The sequence below is a fragment of the Sus scrofa genome, chromosome 16, assembly GCF_054392235.1.
Source record: "Sus scrofa isolate SSC_HxYL_T2T_F1_AM1 chromosome 16, Sscrofa_HxYL_maternal_Yorkshire_Landrace_v2.0, whole genome shotgun sequence".
Lineage (NCBI taxonomy): Eukaryota > Metazoa > Chordata > Mammalia > Artiodactyla > Suidae > Sus > Sus scrofa.
In genome coordinates this window covers 79,478,441-79,495,961 of record NC_139398.1, presented here as the reverse complement: position 1 = coordinate 79,495,961, position 17,521 = coordinate 79,478,441, and the positions used below count along the sequence as shown (strand labels likewise).

The 17,521-nt window shown below is 39.0% G+C and overlaps 1 protein-coding gene and 1 long non-coding RNA gene across 4 annotated transcripts in view; one reads left to right on the top strand and one right to left on the bottom strand.

Annotated features, from left to right (window-relative positions):
* SGCD (sarcoglycan delta) overlaps positions 1-17,521 on the top strand; it is a 1,031,224-nt gene that overhangs the window by 133,305 nt on the left and 880,398 nt on the right. The gene's annotated exons all lie outside the window — the stretch shown is intronic.
* LOC146395673 (uncharacterized) lies at positions 9,467-17,111 on the bottom strand. Its single transcript, XR_014831026.1, has 3 exons — positions 12,836-17,111; positions 9,861-12,584; positions 9,467-9,599 (listed from the first exon to the last, which is right to left on the bottom strand). It is a non-coding gene; the product is annotated as an uncharacterized LOC146395673 (long non-coding RNA).

Here is a 17,521-nt window from a genome sequence, read left to right as displayed (position 1 = left end):
GAAAAACTAACAGAAGACCTCAAGATTATGATAGAACAAGAAAAATATTGACCTACAAGGGAGAACCAACAAATCACATATAAGGGAATTCCCATAAGAATAACAGCTGATCTCTCAGCAGAAACTCTACAAACAGATAGGAGTGGCAAAATATATTTGAGGTGATGAAGAGGAGGAACCTAGAAACAAGAATACTCTACCCAGCAAAGCTCTTGTTCAGATTTGATGGAGAGATCAAAAGCTTCACAGAGAAGCGAAAGCTAAGAGAATTCAGCCCCTCTAACCCTGCTCTACATCAACTACTAAAGGAATTTCTCTAAGCAGAAAAGTAAAAGCCAAATTAGAAACAAGAATATTAAAAATTAAGAAGCTCACTGGTAAAGGCAAAGATAATTTAAAAGTGGGAAATTACCCATTGACAAATATGCTGCCTAAACTAGCAAGATGGGAAGAGGAGAAGACAAATGCTCAACATTGAAAATGCATTTGAAATTAAGAAGTCCAGCAAGATGAAATAATTATGCACAAATATAGTTGGATATATCAAAATGTAAGGGGAACCACTAGTCAAATAACTATAATGGCCTCACACATAAAAAAAAACAACAAACCAAACATAATATAGACATAGCCAATCACAAGAAAAGACAACAAAAAGAGGAAGGGAAAAAAAAGACCCAAAATAGCAATTCAAAAAATTAAATATTTAAGTAAATGACAATAAATATATACTTATCCATAGTTACATAGAATGTAAATGGATTAAATGCTCCAACTAAAAGAAAAAGACTAGCTGAACAGATTCATAAGCAAGACCCATATATATGCTGTATACAGGAGACCCACTTCAGTTCTAAGGGCACATAAAGACTTAGAGTGAGGGGATGGAATAAAATATTACCTGCAAATGGATATTATAGAAAAGCAGGAGTAGCAATACTCATATCAGACAAAATGGATTTTAAAATGAAGGTCACAGGAGTTCTCATCATGGCTCAGCAGTTAATGAGCCCAACTAGCATCCATGAGGACATGGGTTTGATCTCTGGCCTCGCTCAGTGGGTTAAGGATCTGGTGTTGCCACAAGCTGTGATGTAGGTTGCAGATGTGGCTCAGATCTCGCATTGCTGTGGCTGTGGTATAGGCTAGTGGCTATGGCTCCGATTGGACCCCTAGCCTGGGGACCTCCATATGCTGTGAGTGTGGCCCTAAAAAGACAAAATAAATAAAATAAAATGAAGGTCACGAGAGACAAAGAAGGACATTCCATAATGATCAAAGGATCAATACAAGAAGAAATAACAATTTTAAATATATATGCACTCAACATAGGAGCAGCACAATATATAAGGCAAGTACTAACAGCCGTAAAAGGGGAAACTGACAGTAACACAATAATAGTGGAGGACTTTAACACCACAATTACAGCAATGGACAGATCATCCAGACAGATAATCAGCAAGGAAATACAGGCCTTAAATGATACACTAGGCCAAATAGACCTAACTTATATCTGTAGAACTTTTGACCCCAAAGCAGCAGAGTATTCTTTCTTTTCAAGTGCACATGAAACATTCTCCAGGAAAGATGACATCTTGGGTCACAGATCAAGCCTTGATAAGTTTTTTAAAAATTTATATTATTTCAAGCATTTTCTCTGATCAAAATGCTATGAGACTAGAAATAAACTGAAAGAAAAAAAACAGCAAAAAAACACAAACTCTTGGAATTTAAACACTAAGCTACTAAACAATCCATGGATCATTGAAGAAATCAAAGAGGATATTAGAAGATACATAGAGACAAATGACAATGAAGATACAGCAATCCAAAAATTTATGGGACACAGCAAAAGCAGTTCTGAGAGGGAAGTTTATAGCAATGCAGTCTTATCTCAGGAAAGAAGAAAAAATGCAAATAAACAACCTAACCTTATACCTTAAACATCTAGAGAAGGAAGAACAGACAAAGCCCAAAATTAGTAGAAAGAAAGAAATCATAAAGATTAGAACAGAAATTAATAACATAGAGACAAAGAGAACAGTTAAGAAGATCAGTGAAACCAAAAGTTGGTTTTTTGAAAAGATAACAAAATTGATAAGCCATTAGCCAGACTCATCAAGAAAAAAAAGTAGAGGGCTCAAATCAATAAAATTAGAAATGAAAAAGGATAAGTTACAACTGACAATGCAGAAACACAAAGGATCATGAGAGACTACTGTGAGCAACTGTATCCCAATAAAATGGAAAACCTAGAAGAAATGGACAGATTCTTACCAAGACTGAACCAGGAAGAAATAGAAAATATCAATAGACCAGTCATATGTACTGAAATTGAAATGTGATTAAAAAACTTCCAAAAAAGCAAAAGTCCAGGACCTGATGGCTTCATAACTGAGGTATACCAAACATTCAGAGAAGATTTTACCCCTCTTCTTCTGAAACTTTTCCAGAAAATTGCAGAGGAAGGAACACTCCCAAGCTCACTCTATGAAGTCACCATTAGCTTGATACCAAAACATGACAGAGATACCACAGAAAAAGAAAATTAAAGGCCAATATCACTAATGAACATAGATGCAAAAATCCTCAAAAAAAATATTAGCAAACTGCATACAAATATATATTAAAAAGATCATACACCATGATCAAGTAGGATTTATCCCAGGGATGCAAGGATTTTTCAATATTTGCATATCTATCAGTGTGGTACACCACATCAACAAACTGAAAAATTAAAACCATATGATCACCTCAATCAATGCAGAAAAAGCTTTTGACAAAATTCAACACCCATTCCTGATAAAAATTCTCCAGAAAGTGGGCATAGAGGGGAACTACCTTGATATAATAAAAGCCATTTACGACAAACCCATAGCTAACATCATCCTCAGTGGTGAAAAACTGAAAAAATTTCCACTATGATCAGGAACAAGACAAGGATATCCTCTTTCACCAATGTTATTCGACTTAGTCTTAGAAGTCTTAGCCTTGGCAATCAGAGAAGAAAAAGAAATAAAAGGAATCCAAATAGGAAAAGAAGACATAAAACTATCACTGTTTGCAGATGACATGATTCTATACCTAGAAAATCCTGAAGATAGTACCAGAAAACTATGAGAGCTCATCAGTAAATTTGGTAAAGTCATAGGATACAAAATTAACACACAGAAATTTATTGTGTTTCTGTATACTAACAATGAAAGATCAGAAAGAGAAATTAGAGAAACAATCCCATTTACCATTGCATCAAAAAGAATAAAATACCTAGGAATAAACCTACCTAAAGAGGCCAAAGACCTGTACTCTGAAAACTATAAGACACCTTATGAAAGAAATCAAAGGCACAAATAGACGAATTGGAAGAATCAATATAGTCAAAATGACAATACTGCCTAAGGCAATCTAAAAATTCAATACAATCCCTATCAAATTACCAATGACATTCTTTATAGAACTAGAACAAAATATTTCAAAATTTGTATGGAAACACAAAAGACCTCAAATAGCCAAAGCAGTATTGAAAAGAAAAAACAGAACTGGAGAATCATACTCCCAGACTTCAGACTCTAGTATAAAGCTACAGTCATCAAAATGGTATGGTACTGGCACAAAAACAGAAATATACATCAATGGATCAGGATAGAGAGCCCAGAAATAAACTCAAACACCTATGGTCAATTAATCTATGACAAGGAAGGCAAGAATGCACAGGGGAGGAAATATAGTCTCTTCATTAAATACTGTTGTGAAAACTGGACAACTGCATGTAAGAGAATGAAATTAGAACATTGTCTAACACCATACACAAAATAAACTCAAAATGGATTAAAGACCTAAATGTAAGGCAATAAAAGTCCTAGAGCAAAATGTAGGCAGAACATTCTTTGACATAAGTCATAGCAACATCGTTTTGGATCCACCTCCTAGGATAAAAACAATAAAGACACAAATAAACCAATTGGAACTAATTAAATTCAAAAGCTTCTGCACAGCAAAGGAAATCATTAAAAAATAAGACAACCCAAAGAATGGGAGAAAATTTTTGCAAATGGCTCAACTTACAAAGGTTTAATCTCCAAAATACAACTCAACAACAACAAAAAAACCACCCAATTGAAAAATGGGCAGAAGACCTAAACAGACATTTCTCCAAAGAAGACATACAGATGACCAAGAGGCACATGTAAAAATGCGCAAGATTACTAATTATTAGAGAAATGCAAATCAAAATTATGAGGTATCACCCACACCAGTTAGAGTGGCCACCACTAACAACTCAACAAATAAGAAACGCTGGAGAGGGTGTGGAAAAATGGGAACCCTCCTACAGTGTTGGTGGGATTTTTGTTTGTTTGTTTGTTTTTGTCTTTTTGCCATTTCTTGGGCAGCTCCATATGGAGGTTCCCAGGCTAGGGGTCGAATCAGAGCTTTAGCCACCAGCCTATGCCAGAGCCACAGCAAATCAGGGTCCGAGCCATGTCTGTGACCCACACCACAGCTCATGGTAACGCTGGATCCTTAACCCACTGAGCAAGGCCAGGGATCAAACCTGCAACCTCATGGTTCCTAGTCAGATTCGTTAACCACTGTGCCATGATGGGAACTCCAAAGTGGGATTGTTAATTGGGACAACCACTTTGGAAAACAGTATGGAAATACCTCAGAAAACTAAATATAGAACTACTATATGACCCAGAAATACCACTTCTGGGCATATATCCAGATAAAAATTTCATTGAGAAAGATACATGCACCTATATGTTCACTGCAGTACTATTCACAATAGCAAAGACATGGAAACAATCTAAATAATGCCTATTGACAGATGAATGGATTAGGAAGGTGTGGTACATATATACAATGGAATACTATTCAGCCATAAAAAAGGACAAAATAATGCCATTTGCAGCAACCTGGATGGAACTAAAGACTCTCATACCGAGTGAAATAAGTCAGAAAGAGAAAGACAGACACCATATGATATCACTAATATGTGGAGTCTAAAATATGGCACAGATGGTCTACAAAACAGAAAAGATCATGTACGTGTTAGGACAGACTTGTGTTTGCCAGGTGGGAAGGGGAGGGAGTGGAATGTGTTGGGAATCTGGGGTTAGTAGATGAAAACTCTTGCATTTGGAGTGGACAGGCATTGAGGTCCTGGTGTATAGCACAGGGAACTATGTCTAATCACTTATAATGGAACATGATGGAAGATAATGTGAGAAAAAGAATGAATATATATATATGTGTGTGAGTGGGTCACTTTTCTGTGCAACAGAAATTGACAGAACATTGTAAATCAATCATAATAGAAAATTGAAAAAAAAAAAAAAAAAAAGAGGACCTAGCCACAGCTGTGACTTGGATTCAGTCCCTGGCCTAGGAACTTACATATGCCATGGGTGTGGCCATAAAAAAAAATCTTTATGCAGAAGCCTTCTAAATGTATATATACTTGTCTACATTTATTTTGAGTACCATTTTATAGATTCACCTTGGTTAAGGCTTTATGAAATATTTGACTGGGTTTTCAGCAGATCAACTCTTTTGACACTTGAAACACATTGTTTCATGTAATATTTAATTACATTATCTAATTAAGATAGCAAGCAAAATTTAAGATATACTAGCAAACCTGGCATAATCTGTGTTGAGAACAAATACTGTCAATACATGGGATGCAGTCAAAGCTGAGAGCAGGAGAAGCTGTGGTTCTGTTAGAGCCTTGGTGAGGGTATCTGTCTGTGGACCAGCAACATAAGCATCCCCTGGAAACCGTTTAGAAATGCAGACTCTCAGGCCCTGCCTTAGATGAATCCAATTTCTTAGGTGATTTCTGTACACATGAAAGTTTGGGAAGGCTTGCATTTAAGAACCTATTAGCTTTGAGAATTCAACATGTTATGACCATCTGGCAAAGCATTATTTTCTCATGGAAATGGAGGGCTTTAATTTCAAGTATTAGTTAAATAGAAAGTGATTCCCATATTTTCTCCTATTATAATTTTAATTTTTTTCAACTCAGGCCTTTATGAGGTATCATTCATATTCATTAACAGTCACCAGTTTCATGTGAAGAAGTTAATGAGTTTTGAAATACGTATATAGCCTATAACTGCAATTTCCACGATGAGGCTGTAGACTATTTCCATTTCGTCATAATGCCTCCTCGTGCCCCTTTGAAGATGGTCCCTGCCCCCTGCTCTTGGGGCTTTGCCATTACACTTGGCTTTCTACTACTACAGTTTTGCCTTTTCTAGAATTTCATATAAATGGAGTTACCTTGCCCATAGTATTTTGTATTTTGCTTAGCATGTGATTTGAAGATAAATCCATGCTGCCGAATCCGTGGTTTGTGCCTTTTATTGCTGAGTAGTATTCCATTGTATGGGTGTACCTTAGAGGTGGTGGTGGAAGGCAAGCCTGAGCCCAGTGTCCAGGAGACTCACATATAACTGTAGGACTCTATGTGGCTATAGAGGCTTCTATGGTTGTGACCTTATAAATGAGACCCAAAGTTAGAAACGTGGATTCCTGGGGTGGGTATAAACATTTGCCCCTGCCCCCCAAGTCCAGGTGGTGGTCATACTTTACAGGAGGGGGCTGACCAGGTCATTTGTTCATCCCAGGGCACTGAGACTCCAGAAAGTTCTCTCAAATTTTCAAAATCCCCATGTTCCTGGCCACTATGAGATCATTAGAGACACAGCCCTTCCTACTTCCCACAATATATAGATAGATGATAGATAGATAGATAGATAGATAGATATTGACATACACACACACACACACAGTGCTCTTTGGAGAGGAATATGAGAGGGGAGATAAAGAACAATTTACTTGTAATGCTGAATATTTACCTAAACATCATCAAATATTTCATGGCACAAAAAGAGTGGTTTTCCTTCTCCCTAATACCTTGCGTGTCCATGCATAGATGTGTGCGAGGAAGATGGGGCTAATCAGTAGGAAAGTGAAGATGTGACATTTTCTAAGGAACCCTGTCATGCAATGTAAGTTTTGGACCACTTTGCTTCTCTAAGAATTTATTTTAGAAGGTTATCTGAAAACTCCAAATGATAATTTCCTGATTTTAACTGATAATCCTGACCTTTAAACTTTTTTTTTTTTTTTTAAACACATGGCTACCTTTCATCATTTGAAAAAGGTTACATCTTGGTTTCATTATGGTTCGCGGTTGAGAAACAGAGTCACACTTCATTTCAAACTCAAATGCAGTCTTATTTGTAGTTACTTTTCCTAAACACTCTGCTGTAGTGATTGTAACTAGCCACTAGACAACCATATCAGAACTAACAGTTCAGTACCAAAACAAGAAAGTTGCCAAGGGGGAGGAGGAAGGACTGGGATGGATTGGGAGCTTGGGGTTAATGGATGCAGACTATTGCCTTTGGAATGGATTAGCAATGAGATCCTGCTGTGTAGCACTGGGAACTCTGTCTGGTCACTTATGATGGAGCATGGTAATGTGAGAAAAAAGAATGTGTATATGTATGTGTAACTGGGTCACCATGCTGTACAGCATAAAATTGATAGAATACTGTAAACCAGCTATAATGGAAAAAAATAAAAATCACTATATAAAAAAAAGTAAAAAAGAAAAAGATGAAAATAACCAGAAGACTGGCGAACAGGTAGGATACTGAATTTCAGGTGTGTTTTTGATAGATTTATCCCCTTTTTGTAAGTCTTTGAAATCTCATTTTACTAGGTATCTTGCAAAGTGTTCTTGATGAAATGTGGGCTTCATGGAAATCATTCTTTTCCCTATATTTGGGTGAACTTACTTAGAGGGTCTCAAGAGATTCACTTAAGATTTTCAAGATTTCTGCATTAGATGTTTTTAAAGAGTACAATAAAATCCAGGGAATATGTCTTTTGAAGTGGAAAGTCTGAAACAAAACAAGTTGATGACTGTCATAGACAAAGCAGCTAGAGCCTTAAAGTGTAACTCAAGATTTTTGTAAACTCCAAATTTTAGGTTACTCTTTAGCAGATAAACCTTGATTCTGAGTCTAGAAGTTTGTTTTTGTTTTTTGTTTTTTTGTCTTTTTGCCATTTCTTGGGCCGCTCCCATGGCATATGGAGGTTCCCAGGCTAGGGGTCGAATTGGAGCTGTAGCCACCAGCCTAGCCAGAGCCATAGCAATGCGGGATCCAAGCCACGTCTGCAACCTACACCACAGCTCAGGGCAATGCTGGATCCATCACCCACTGAGCAAGGGCAGGGATCGAACCCGCAACCTCATGGTTCCTAGTCGGATTTGTTAACCACTGAGCCATGACAGGAACTCCTGAGTCTAGAAGTTTTAATGCACAAATTTAGGTGAAGGAAAAGAGCAGAGTATCTGAAGGTGTAGAATAGGTAATATGTGTATAAAATTTTCAGTATATACATATAAACACAGAAGCAAAGATATATAGATAGATAAACAGGTAGATCATAATTTATCCAATAAATAGTTATCAAATACATGTAATGTGCCAAACCTAGTCCTTGCCATTACTGAACTTACTACACAGTGGGAAAGACTTACAATATACAAGTAATTACAGCAGGTTTGATAAATATTATGATAAGTATTCTGATTGCAGTGTTACCTGCTAGTACAGGAATACACATCAGGAGGAAATAGTTTAGTTCAGGGGGTCAAAAGAAGACCTCCCTACCTCCCTGAAGAAATGATATTTAAATATATTATTCTTGCATAGTATCTTCAGCTTATTTAACTTCCAACCTTTTGGGTGGTCAAGAGAAAGGGTAGTTCAGGGCTCCATTTCTTGTTTCTGCAGAGTCTGTAGGCCATGTGGAAGTCCCAAGGCCTCCCTCTCTTTTTGTCCAGGGCTTTCTGCCTGACTTTAAATTCCATGGGAATGTGTGTGTGTGTACTGGGTTACTTTGTCGTACCGTAGAAAATTGACAGATCATTATAAACCAACTATAATGGAAAAAATAAAAATCATTAGAAAAAAGAAAAAAAAAAATTCCATGGGAAAAGGATCAGAAAACCAGAAGATTTTCCCTGCAGTGGGCTCTTTTAAGGTCCCTGGTGGGAATCCATGATTTCCTCCTCTCTCCTGAATGCCTCCTGTTTGTTGTTTTTCCACTCACGAGAGAGTCCTTTCCTGGCACCCACAGAGTCCATGAGTCCTTATGTGGCACCCTCTCATTCCCACCCCAGCTTTACACTGAGTAGTTCAAGAATAGAAACAGCAATTAATAACAATGGCTAACCTGGGGAGCGTTTGCTTTTTACTACTGCTGTGCTGTATGCTTTACACAAGACCATGGTATGTATGTATATATATATATATATAACTGTGTGTGCTTTTTTGCTCTCTCTCATCCCGTCTCAAGAAAAGGAGACAGGGAGAAATAAAAATGTAAGCCACTTGGGGGATGCTGCTAGCAACTCTTCTCAGTGAACCTTGGCCCCAGAGAGACATGTCCTAGGAGACTTGACACACTTCCCTGTAGCACTTGCATAGTTTCAGCATCTTGCTGAGACCTGTGTGGTTCCTAGGGTGCAAGTGGTATTTTGATTCTATGCAAGTTTTCGCTTTATTAGCTAACTTTTTTTTTTTTTCCCACTGTACAGCAAGGGGGTCAGGTTATCCTTACATGTATACATTACAATTACATTTTTTCCCCCACCCTTTGTTCTGTTGCAACATGAGTATCTAGACATAGTTCTCAATGCTATTCAGCAGGATCTCCTTGTAAATCTATTCTAAGTTGTGTCTGATAAGCCCAAGCTCCCGATCCCTCCCACTCCCTCCCCCTCCCATCAGGCAGCCACAAGTCTCTTCTCCAAGTCCATGATTTTCTTTAACTTTTGAACACGGCCCTTGATGTTCACACCCCACAGACTTGCCTTACTTGAGTTAATTCTTATAAAATTTCTCTCTATGATCTCTCTTTGGGGGGGGGGCAATGGGAATATTAAAGAATTTGTCCTTATATTCAGTAACTGGTGGAGGGAAGGTATATACCCCACAGATGCCAAATGTGCTGCTCCATTGTTAATATCTTCTTGCTGTCATCAGTTTGTTAAGCCCGGAGATTTTTGGCTGGCATCTTCACTAACACTGCTTTTAAGCTAGTGGAGAGAAACAATCCAGAGGGGAGGTGCTCTTTAGCCCCATTTTAGGAAATGTTATCAGGGAAGCAATGAGCCCCATCTTTGTCCTAGAGAGGCTTTGAAAGAAACTTGGAGAGATCTAAGTGTATCCTGGAGGGGATGGTTGGGATGCTCTGGCTTGATGGAAGGGGGGCATTACCAGCTGAAGCCAGAAGCTAGATAAAATGTAACCAAGTTGATCCCGAGTGACTCCCCTAAGGCACAAAGGCTCCATCCAGACACAGAGCTGTTGTCATGGCCGCTCCCTGCAGCCTGGCTTCCCACCTGGCTGCAGTTTGAGACAGCAGGTTCTCATTATGCTTTACTCTCGCTCGCTCTCTTTTAATGTGTTCTTGAAATTGAATTAAATTTGCTTCCTTCGTGGTGTGTGTTGATTTTTAAATGACTTCCTGGTGGGTTTTCTCCAAGATCTTCAGCCACAATGCAAAGGTTCTCAGGGTAAAATGAAGGCTCCAACCTGATGAGCAAACAATGTATTACTTTCTTACTTTCAAGGTTAACTCGAAGATGCTGCGTTTTGACCAATCATGGTCTTTATTGCCCCAGGTGATTTTGCTTTCCCTGCTGGGATAGCCTAAGTCAATTACCCTCCTCTCCCTGAGGCATTGTTAGCCTTCACTCTCAGAACAAAAAAATTCATACTCTGCTCCAGCAAAATTGCCAATCTTCTCAAATGATTGCGTTTTCCATGGATGCAGAAATACACTCTCCATGGGAGAGTTAGAGATGACGGTCCAGATCCCCTGTAAGTGTATCCTAGGGATCCTCTAAAAAAAGAAATACCTTCTTTCCTTAAGTTCTGGTAGAGGGATCAGAATTGATAAGGTCTTAATAGTTGTTGATTTGTTTATTCATTCATTTATCTGTCCACAGAGTCTGTATTGAGTGTCTGTTGTGGATCAGGTCCATGATAGAAAAAAATAGGCAAAAATCCTGTCCTCACTGAAATTGCATGCCAGTTGGGAAGACAGTCAACAAACAAATAATCAAATAAGAGTTATATTCAATACTGTATGTGATAAAGAGAATATACACAGAGGGAGTGGGCGGTGGGAGAAGTCAGGTGGTATCGGGGCATGTGGGAATATGGACAGCTGGCAACTAGAAATTTAAAATAGGTCTCCGGGGAAGGTTTGCTTCCTAATGTCTGAAAGAAATGAGGGCTCTCAGGAGCCGTGTTTTCCAGGGGTGAAAATGGTAAGTACAGTAGGCCTAGCATGTCTGGAGAAGAGTACAGAGACCAGGGTGGCTAGCGCAGAGTGTCTGGATCCAGAGGGCATGACCGGAGGTGAGTTCAGAGGAGTGATGGGAGCAGGATGCAGTGGTCGAGGCAAGGACACTGACACTGCTCTGACCTGGGTGCAAAGCCACAGGGATGTTCTGAGCAGGGTAGAGATATGATCTCAATTATGCTTAAACACAATGGCTCTCGCTGCTGTGTTGAGGGCTGGAGGGAGCCAATGGTGATGGCAGGGAGGTTGTGTAGGAGGCAGTTGAAATAATCCAGGCAAGAGATGTTGATTTGGATTAATAAAATGAAAACGTGATTTCCAGGGTGGGGTTGTTGGAGTGATTTAAAGTATTATCTTTGAAATTAAATGAAAATATCTCCGTATTTGAAATTTACTGTTGCACCTTGACAACTGAAGCTTTTGAAAATGGAATTTGTATATAGATTTAACTGCATAAATCATTAATGAAGCACCTATGAAATACCCAATGAAGTGATAGAATGCTAGAGGATCTCCTCCTGAACAAGTTATTTTAATCTCACTGGATGAGCTACAGAAAATCATGAACATGTATTCTGGAGCACTTTTTGTTTAAATGTGTGTAAGAAAGATAATATTTATGGTGCATCCACTAGCTACCAGTGTTTGTACTGGGCATTTAACATAGGGAGTGCCTTTAACCTTGAAAACAACTCTGTGACAGCAGTTTTCAAAAATCCTTGGTTTTAGGACCCTTTTAGATTTTTAAAAATCATTGAGGACCCTGAAAGCTTTTGTTTGTGTGGGCTGTAGAGAGAGATAGGTAGATAGACAGATATAGATAGAGATATAGATGTTAACCATATTCAGAATTAAAACTAAAACATTAAAAATTATTAATTTGGAATTCTTGTTATGGTGCAGTGGAAATGAATCCAGCTAGTATCCAGAAAGTTGTGGGTTCGATCCCTGGCTTTGCTCAGCAGGTCAGGGATCCAGAGTTGCCATGAGCTGCAGTGTAGGTCACAGATGTGGCCCCGATCCCATGTTGCTGTGGCTGTGTTGTAGGCTGGCAGCTGCAACTTGATTTGATCCCTAGCCTGGTAACTTCCATATACCGTGAGTGCAGCCCTAAAAATCAATAATAAAATAATAATAAAGTAATTCACTTGAAATAATAATAAGCCCATCATGTTAATAAATAACTTATATGGGAGTTCCCATCGTGGCGCAGTGGTTAACGAATCCGACTAGGAACCATGAGGTTGCGGGTTCCATCCCTGGCCTTGCTCAGGAGGTTAACGATCCGGCGTTGCCGTGAGCTGTGGTGTAGGTTGCAGACGCGGCTAGGATCCTGCGTTGCTGTGGTTCTGGCGTAGGCCAGTGGCTACAGCTCTGATTCGACCCCTAGCCTGGGAACATCCATATGCCCAAAGAAATAGCAAAAAAAAAAAACTTATATGTAATATAAATACCATAATTTATAAAAGTTTAAAATGTAGAAAAAATAGCACAGATATACTTTTTTGTAAATATTGTAAATTTCTGGCTTAATAGAAGATTCTCATTTTTGCTTCTGTGTTGAATCTGTTGTGATGGATTGTTGTGGTTTAAATATATGGAGAAAAGCTGACCTTATACAGATATATAGTAGAAATCAGGGAAAATTTTAAAATCCTTTTCAGGTAATTGTGGTTATTGCTCTCTGATGCTAAACTAAAACTCAACAAATGGAGAATTCCAGAAAATTAACTGTAACAAGGAATCTGAAGTGTATTTTTTTTTTTTTTTTTTGTCTTTTTAGGGCTGTACCTCCACCATGTGGAGGTTCCCAGGGTAGGGGTTGAATCGGAGCTGTAGCAGACAGCCTATGCCACAGCCATAGCAGCGCCAGATCCAAGCTGTGTCTGCAACTTATACCATAGCTCACAGCAGTGCAGGATCCTTAATCCTGAGCAGGGCCAGGGATCGAACCTGCATCCTCATGGATGCTAGTCAGATTCGTTTCCACTGAGCTGCGATGTGAACTCCCAACTTTTTTTAATTCTGTCAAATTTAAGTCCATTGATTGCCTTTCATGTTACCCATACATGGTATTGTAACATCCTATGTTGGTCATTTAGAAAATATTGACTTACTGAGTGGTGCTTGTCTCCAAATGTTGATACATTTTACTTTGCAGTATTTTTAAAGTGGCGTGTGTGTTCCAATACCACCAACCTCATCCGAAAAGCCCGTATGTCTTAGGAAGCTATCAAGGTCACAGTGGAGAGGCAAGTTTTCCAAAATTCTAACTTTCACTTGATAGATCACATTTTATCATTGGTAACAGTGTTTACCTTGCAGTAACAGGTCTGCTTCTTTTATTTTCAGGAAAATGTCAGCCACCTATCTACGTTGCAATAACCATAGTTTATCTCAGTTGTTATTTCAAGTAAAAATGGTATCCTGTGAAAATGACTGCTAGTTCAACTCACGAGACACATGCTTTTCCATGAGGCAGCCATGCATGCCAGTGATCTTCAGAAATGCTTTATGTGGATCACCCATTTTATCACAGAGAATATTAAAAAGATGAGTACTGAAGAGTTAAGATTGAGTATTATTCATCATGCTGCTTCATTTAGGACATTCTTAGGTGAGACAAAAGTGTCCCTCTTCTTTATCTCTGTCAACACTGATCGAAGAAAAATACGACCACTACTGTGACAGTTTGGTACCACTGCCTAGATTCACACTGAGGCTGGAACAGTTTTACCCTCATTTACTGTGGCACCATCAGTGCAAATGTCAACACAATGGCAAAGGCAAACACCGTAATGTTGTTATAAATTAGTTTTTTTATTGCAAACGCCATAGGAGCTGGATACTGTGCCCACCCCCACCCCAGCCTCGTGGATCTGTTTTGAGAATTAATGTTTTATGCAGTAGGTGTTTTAGGATGAAGAGACTGAGCCTGAGAGAGGCCAGGTGACTTGTGTCAGGTCACATGGCTTGTCTGCAGCATCAAAACTTGAATTCAGGTCTGTCAGACCCAAAGTTAGTCTCCACTGGTCCCCTTTCCCTCTGTATACACTCACAACGGTAGCCTTACATAGGACCTAGAAGGAAGTGTGAACTTGGTTGTTCAAAATGAGGGATCTGGGTGATAAGAATAAAATAAATGAAATGGGCACAGAGCACTTTGTGGAGGTTAAAAAAAGACCCAAGTGGAGTATCCATTTGGCCATTTCTATACATGGCATTGGGGAAGGAGGGTGGGTGGCATGAACTGATCAAGGACTTGAATGTCAGAAGAATGCCGACCTTATTTTTTTAAAAAAGACTTTTAATTCTTAACCAGAGAACATGTGATAAAAATAGCATTAAACTGTCATCAATGGTGGATGTATCACCCAAGGATAGAGAGTGGGGGGAAGGAAAATCTTGGAGGTCATTGTGTTCATTCAGCATGTGGTAATAGCTTCAACCACAGCAAAAGGGGGAGAAGGATCAGAAAAATAAAACAAAGATAAAGCATCCAGAGTATAGTCATTGCTAATGGGGGATGCAAAGGAAAATGATCCATTGGACTTGCAGCTGTCAAGTGTGAGGCTCTGAGGAACACAGATTAATCTTTTAATCTTTTTAAAAGATTAGCGGTTACTTGGGGGTGATTAGCGGTTATGGTGGACTGGAGGTCATGTCAATATAGCCAGCTGAAGATGTTCTGGTAACAGTTGATTTGTGAAATTTGAATTAAGGTTGCGGTAGCTATAAAGATCAATGCCTCAAGAGTGGGCGATTGAGAGCTTATCATGGAAGATGCCTACTGTTAGGATGGAGTGAAGAAGAACCAATTTAGGAGAAAGAGGAGTGATTGAAGAGGTAGAAGCACATCAGCAGCAGGGGTTGTAACTGGAGTCATCTTCATTGATTGAGGTAGCAACTGTAATAATGATAATGGCTGATGCTTACTAAGGTCTTAGTATGTGGCAGGCTTGGCATGCAGTGGGTCATGGAATTCTCAGAACAATATTATGGAGGATGACAGGTTTTAGTCCCAGTCCCAGGAGAAAACATGGTGTTTAGAAACATGAGATAATTCATCCAAGGTCATACAGCTAGCAAGTTGGCTCAGAATTGATCTCCCATCTCTCTGAATCTGGCATCACTCCCCATTTTACTGTAGTCTTAGGAGAACCAAGGAACTGAATGAGTTCACCATGTGCTGTGTAAAATTCACAAGTGAAGTCAGCAGTGACAAGAACCAAGGAAGACCATCTTAAGAGGGCTCTCCGTGTGAGGTCTCAGCAGAGAGATGATATTGGAAGCAGGCGACAAGAAGTGGTGACTCGTGTCTAAGGAAATGAATGGGGCTTAAGCAAAAGGGACAGCTTGTGGGAGAGATTTGTAAATGAAAGTAAAAAAAAAAAAACTAAAACATGTTTCAATTAGCATGGATTATTAACTGAAGTGGTTTAGAATTTAGGTGAAAGTAGGTGTAAAGTAGTTGAAAGTGGGTAGGAATAATGTGTCAGGTGACAAGAAGGAAAGCACTTACTTGTGGGTGTGATAGGTGATGGGTGTGGGAGAAAGAGGTAAGGACTAAGAGTTTGGGTAGAGGGCAGTTTCTGCTGTGGTGCAGTGGGTTAAGAATCCAACTGCAGTGACTCGGGTTGCTGTGAAGGTGTGGGGCTGTGGACGCGTGCAGTGAGTTAAAAGATTCACTGTGCCGCTGCCATGGCTAGGATTCAATCCCTGGCCCAGGAACTTTGATATGCGGTGAGTGTAGCCATTTAAAAAAAAAAAAAGAAGAAGATTTTGGGTAGAGGAACAACTTTAGCATAAAAGAGTGACCTTTCTGAAATAGCAGGAAAAGTGAAGAATAATTATTACAGAAACTAGAATTTGCTGAGATGGAAAGCAAAGTGGCTGTTAATCCTAGGCTGGTGGTCTTAGTGAATTAAGGAAAAATAGAGGTTATCTCCTGATACAAGGCTATCTGATACAAGGCTAAAAACAAGGCTAAAAGTTGTAGATTCTCAGGGTTGAAGGGGACTTTGGATGTCAACTCTTTAGGTTAGCCCACTATATTGTAATTAATTATTTCATCATAAAATTCATTTTTTTAATGATAGTTATTTACAATGTTGTGCCAATTTCTACTGTATAGCAAACTGACCCAGTAAAGAATCTGCTAATTAATGAACATGACTTTCCTGTCCCTTTCTTTCTTGTCTCATCTTTTTTCTTTGTTTGCCAGAAGGAGCCCTCCTTGGAGGCAAGGACGCTCCCAATTGTTTCTGAGCCCTATCAGCTGTCTCACACCTAGGCTCCTACCTGATCCATAACAAGGGCTTGAAAATCTTTGTTGCAGGAATGAATGCATCTAGTCCAATATCTTCGTCATCAAATGCTTACTTTCCCTTGGTTACTCCACTCTTTCCTTACATTTGGTAAGGCTGTACAATTTGTAAAATGATTTTAATTTTTTTTCAAGTCATTCAAGCCGTACTGTGACTTAGGAACACTGTCATTGTGCCTATTTTATAGATGTGGGTACTGACTCTCTCACTTAAGGTTTTAACACAGTGTAGTTGTTCAGAGCCTCAACGTTGGCGTCAGACCTGGTCTAAGCACCAGCTCTGCCAAATGTAAACTTAGCTGCTTTGGCTAGTCTCTCTTTTTTTTGACCTCTCCTGGCCTTTATCTGTAGTGTTTCATCTATTAAAAAAAAAAGAAAAAAAAAAGGGGGGGGCAGAAAACTATTTTGCACAGTGATTGAACAGATTAAATATCATAGGGGCTATAAACTGGTTAACACTAAATTGGACACACGACATGAACTCAGGGAGAGAGCATTTCAGGAGATTTTCACATGTTAGAACACATACTCTGCAGCCAGACAGCCTGGGTTTGAACCTTAGCTCTTCTACTGGCTGCTGTGTGACTTTGGGCAGTCACCTACCCTTTTAGTGCCTCAGTTTCCTCCACTGTAAGATGTGAGTAATGATAATGCCACCTAACTCATGTAGGTGCTATAAAGATGAAATGCGTTAATATCTATAAAATGCTTAGAGCAGTGCCTGGCAAATGCAAGTGCTCTAAGTATTTGGTAATAAATGATATATCTGTTATGGTTATTAAGGTAACAGTTTCA